The sequence below is a fragment of the Petaurus breviceps genome, unplaced genomic scaffold, assembly GCF_028583685.1.
Source record: "Petaurus breviceps papuanus isolate PSGF00001 unplaced genomic scaffold, PetGlider_PUasm1.0 79, whole genome shotgun sequence".
Classification (NCBI taxonomy): Eukaryota; Metazoa; Chordata; class Mammalia; order Diprotodontia; family Petauridae; genus Petaurus; species Petaurus breviceps.
In genome coordinates this window covers 19,930,031-19,935,553 of record NW_027186523.1, presented here as the reverse complement: position 1 = coordinate 19,935,553, position 5,523 = coordinate 19,930,031, and the positions used below count along the sequence as shown (strand labels likewise).

Genomic DNA, 5,523 nt, shown 5'->3' with positions numbered 1-5,523 from the left:
CCAAACCTACTCCTACCCTAGTGGCAGGGCACTCCACAGAGGTGGAGAGTTATCATTATGTATAACATGTCCCTGAATCACAGTCATGTGCCCTATCTTGGCGGACTCAGAAGTAGGGCCCTCCAGGGCTGCAGCAGCCCAGCTCCAGCATAGCACAACAGAGGTAATCCCCTTTAGGCAGCAGTGAAAGGGGACCAGGAGAGGATGCACTCCCTTTAATCTCAAGTGAAAAGAGGGTCTGTCAGTGAGAAACAGTGTGGTTGGCAGGAGGCAGAGGACCAGGCTGTGCTGGGGTCGGTGCTGTAGCATTTCATGACGAAAGGCCTGAGAGGAACCAGGTGGGAATTTGGGACCTGAAGGAGGCTGGGGGACATGGGGATCAACCCCAATGTCTGCTGTAATATTGATACAAAGTGGGCCCAATTCTCGAGCCAGCAGTTGGTATGTCAGTGAGTTCATTCAATCCTGTGTCCATGAACATTGTGTCCGGATCAGAATGTCAAACCTGTGGGGGTTTTCTTCATTTCCCTTGTCTTCTCGTGTTTCACCATCTTGTAGTGTCCCATAGAGATGGGTAGTTGAGAGAACTTCATCCCTGCTAGACGAACCCTGGTGGCAATATCGTCATTTTCTCCGCCCCAACCAATACTAATTGGGGAAGCTATTCATCTTCAGGTACTGATCTGGGGTAAGAGCTGACACTCCCCCCACCAAAGTATTGGTGGTATGGAAGGCTATTTCCAATCTTGTTCATGGCAACAGTGACATGCCTGGAACCCCCAAGGTCACAGACGTAAAGATTGTAATCATTTTCAGGCCCCTGGGGCAGGAGGGACACCAGGCAGGCCTGAGGTTGGTATAGACATCATGGGGTCATGAATAATTGAAGGTGGGGCCTGGATCTCAACCAAACAGGGCACCAAGGCTATGGAAACCACCAAGGGACAGGTACATCCTGACAGTCAGCTGGGAGCACACAATCAAGGCCAGTGTGCAAGGCTGATCTAGAATCTGAGGAAACATCTTGGAGTGTGACTGGACTCAGGCAGTAGCTTGAAGGGAAGTAGGGGGTCCAGGGGTCTCTGGAGGGGTAGGTCTGTGAGGCATCATCTAAAGTTGGGAATGTTGGAAAGAGGAGAAAGGGAAGTTCTTTCCATATGGCCTTCTTTCATTTCCCCTTTCACAGCCACCCTAAGAGCCAGGAAAGAGCAGTCACCACCATACTGGAATGGGGCTGGGGGCGGGGGTGGGGGGGTAGCTCACCTTCCCACCCCTGCATTTTTAAATCTTAGGTGAAGCATAATAGATTCTGCTCCATCCCATCATTTTAACTCCCTGTGTGCCTCTCTGTTCCAGGTGTGTTTCTTATAAACAACATATTGTTGGATTCTGGTTTCTAATCCATTCTGTTTTTAAGTTCTAGTTTATCTTGAGTTCATCTCATGCTGATTCATAATTATGATTCTTCACTGCACTTCTTTCCATCCCATTTCCTTCTGTTTATGTTTCTCTCTTCTCATTCTTGCTTTCTTCTAAAGTCTATCTTACTTCTTTCGGTGGCCTTTTTTTCTTCTTTTTAAAATTTCAGTCCACTATTATTACTCCACTATTTTCCTTTTCCACCTCCCCTCCTATTTCCCTATTGAGTAAGATAAATCTCTACCCTCAATTGAATATTTGAATATGTATTAATATATACATATATTAATATGTTTGTATACATACATATATAAATATGTTACATATATGAATATCTGTTCATACATATCAATGTACATCCATATATGTGTGTATATGTATACATATGTACATACATATGTGTGTATAAAATATATATGTGTGTTCATTTCCCTTTTGAATCAGTTAAGATGTGAGTGAGGTTCAAGTGCTGCCTACCTCCTCCATTTTCCCTGCATTGCAAAAGCTCCTCTTTGTGCCTCTCTTCTACGTGAAATACTTTTCCCCATTCTTCTTCTCCCTTCTCTTAGTTCATGACTGTTTCTCACCCATCCATTGTTTTTTTTTTAATTAATCACCCCCAACATAATGAACTACCTCCTAATCCCTTTGTCTGTGTGGAACCTTTATTACTGCCTTCATAATGATACAGTTCTTAGAAGTTTCATGTACACTTTCCCATATAGAAATATTTAACCTTATTGAGTTCCTTATGATTCCTCTTTCATGTTCCTATGCTTCTCTTCTGCCTTGTGTTTCAAAGTCAAATTTTCTATTCATCTCTGGTCTTTTCATTCAGAATTCTTGGAAATTTTCTATTTCATTTAATATTCATTTTTCCTTGATGAATTACACTCATTATTGCTTGGTTGGTTATTCTCAATTGTAATCCAAACTATTTTACTTTCTGAAATATATTCCCACCCCTCTGTTCCTTTAATATAGTTGGTTCCAAATCTTGTGTGATCCTACTTGGAGATCCACAATATTTGAGTGGTTTGTTTCTGGCTCCTTGAAATATTTTCTCTTTCATCTTGGAGCTCTAAAACTTGGTTATAACATGTCAGAATTTTCATTTTAGTAACTCTTTCAAGTCTTTATTTGTGAATTCTTTCACGTTCTATTTTACCCTCTGGCTCCAGAATATCAAATTAGTTTTCCTGATTTGTTAAATAAATCATAATTAAATTACATAATTTAATATATAAATTTAAAACTGTTATTTATCCTTCATTCTCAAAGAGGACCAGTGATATCAGAAGTGTGATATATTATTGACTTACATGTCAGTTGAATTTACATGAGGCAGGGATGTGCTCTGAGGCTGTCCTCAGCCTTACTCTCTCCTTCAGAATCAGCTGAATCCAATGGCAAGACAGAGGTCAGGACAACTGGAGATGGCCCCAGATGTAATGGGAGACTTTGTCATTTTTAAGCTAAGGTCTTCCCCAGATCTCAGTTTGTCTGAGTCAGCACCCATTCAGTGATTCAATGATAGGAAAGAAATGAGGCAAAATATGACCTAGTATCCTATTCAAGAAAAATAAATCCATCTGGAATGGGAAGACCCTCTGGGTTTCTAGCAAGAACAGAAACAATTGCTATTTACACTCACTCTGAGCCATCAAAACTCAAACAAAGACCAAGTGAGGCTTGGACTGGGATCTATTATTGGCCAATCAGTGAGAGCCAGAGTGATTTGGGTTTAAGACATCTGGGACTATTTCCACATATTTTGAACTATATCTTGCTACTGGATTCAGATGACTCTGGAGGAGAGAGTAAGACTGAAGAATTTGCTGCCTCACTTAATTAGCCCTGCCTCAATTAAATCCAATTTACCTGCAAGTCAAAATATCACCCTCCTAATGTCAATGGTCCTCTTTAAGAACAAAGGACTAAAAACAACCTGTGAGTAGTAGTAGCTCCCCCATGGAGGATCCAACTGATCAGTTCTCTGCTCCTTCCTTCCTTCTGATGAGGGACAGAATCCCAATAGGTTCAGCAGGAACCCTGATCTCATCCAAGACCAGGAAACCTGCAAGGGCGTCTGGAAAGAATTCAGCTCAGCCTTGCTTGGAGTTAGAGTTGAGAAAGTTTATTATTACGCCTTTACGGTGGGCAAGAGTCCTTAGGGGAACTGCGAGAGAGAGGGGTACACGCTTTTACCTTTAAAGGGTAGGGCTGCCATTGTCAGGGCTGACTAGACAGAAGGGACCTCAATGCATAGATAGTTTAGATAAGATTTGGGCCAGGCCAGAGGAGACATGAAGGATTAAGTAAGAACAAAGGAGTCATAAGGTGTTGTCTAGGCCTAGTGTGGATAGGGGGAAGGGGCAGAGTCCGAGGTTGGGAAAGGAATTTTACAGATAACAGTTTTACAGTACAAATTGCAGTTATAATTTCACAGACTGGTTTTACAAGTTGGTTTCACAAATTGACCTAGAACCAGGTATCCCATCACTTCCTTCCTTCCTTCCTTCCTTCCTTCCTTCCTTCCTTCCTTTCTTCCTTCCTTCCTTCCTTCCTTCCTTCCTTTCCTCCCTCCCTCCCTCCCTCCCTCCCTCCTTCCTTCCTTCCTTCCTTCTTGCCTCCCTCTTTTCCTCCCTCCTTACTTCCCATCCTCCTCTCCCACCATTCATATGGGAAATTATATCCTTACCTGTGGGTACTCTGCTCAAAGGAATATAAATTTTAATTGCATAAACCACATAAGATATTTTGGGGTTTGGGAGCTAGATTATTGTTTTTCTTTGCTCTCCCCTACTTATTTACTTTATCATTTTAAAAAAATGGACAATTCACTCTTCTGTCTCATGTAGTTTTAGTTATAATTTCGTGAAATAGAGCTCTAGAAAACTGGGCTTTGATAAAGCCCATTACGATTCAAATGGAGCTACTTGACTATGCCCTTCCTCAATAATTTCTTGTAAATATGTTTATGCTCTTTCTTTAATCATGGATTTCAGGTAGTCCAACAATTCTTAAATTGTATAACTTTCAATTTTTTTTCATTATCCGTTGTTTTTCCAATGAAATATTTCACATTTTCTTCTTTTAAAAAAATTCTTTTGACTTTGCTTCTTTCTTGATGTCTAATGGAGCCATTAACCTCCACTTGCCCAATTCAAATTTTTAAGGAATTAATTTCTCCAGTAAGCTTTTGTACCTCTTTTTCTAATTGGTCAATTATGCTTCTTAAGGAAATATTTAATTAAAAAAAATTTTGTACTTCTTTTTTCATTTGGCTAATTATGTTGTTTAAGTTTTGTTTTCTTCTTGTTTTTGTGCCTCTTTTACCAAACTCTTATTTATCTTTTCATCATTTTTTCTTTGCTTTCATTTTAGTAGTAGTAGTAGTATTGGTAGTTGTAGTAGTAATAGTAGTAATATTCTCCAAACCCTTGCATTTGCAAGACATTATTTTATTTGTTTTATTTTTTGCTTTTTTTTTTTTTATCAGATATTGACTTTACCAATGGGGAAACAGAAGCACTGAGAAATCGTGTGGCTGCCCATAAATAACTCAGCAATCCCATTATAGGGGCAGGAATGAAAAACAAAAGTTCTGAATGTTATTTTCTCCCTAACTTTGTTTTCTAAGGGATAGCATGGTCTGGTATTATTCAAATTTCTTATTCAGTGTTTTTCAAATTAGAAATGAATTTGAGAATAAAATCAGTCTAAATTCTATATAATTTTTAATTTTGTTGTTAATTGATTTTTTATAGTTAGTACTAAATAATAAATGTTATCTGTAAGGTGTGTAAACTGAAGGATTAAATATGGAGCAGAGCTAGATATAGCACAAATTTAAATGGACAAAATAGGGAAGAATAATTAAAATCACAGCTGGGGTGGAGGGCTTGATGGGACAGGAAGGAGGGTTCTCCAGTCAGTCAAGCTGATTCAGCCTCAGTAACAGGGAACAGAGGAGATAAGTCAAATCAGAGGGCTCTAGTGGCCCAGTAAGATTGGGAAAGGAGATAATAGGTCTTCACTAAGAGGATACTAGATAGATAGATAGATAGATAGATAGATAGATAGATAGATAGATAGATAGAT

The 5,523-nt window shown here is 39.5% G+C and overlaps 1 pseudogene; it reads right to left on the bottom strand.

Annotated features, from left to right (window-relative positions):
- Window positions 1–241: 241 nt before the first annotated feature.
- LOC138175712 (beta-1,4-galactosyltransferase 3 pseudogene) overlaps window positions 242–5,523 on the bottom strand; it is a 133,076-nt pseudogene continuing 127,794 nt past the window's right edge.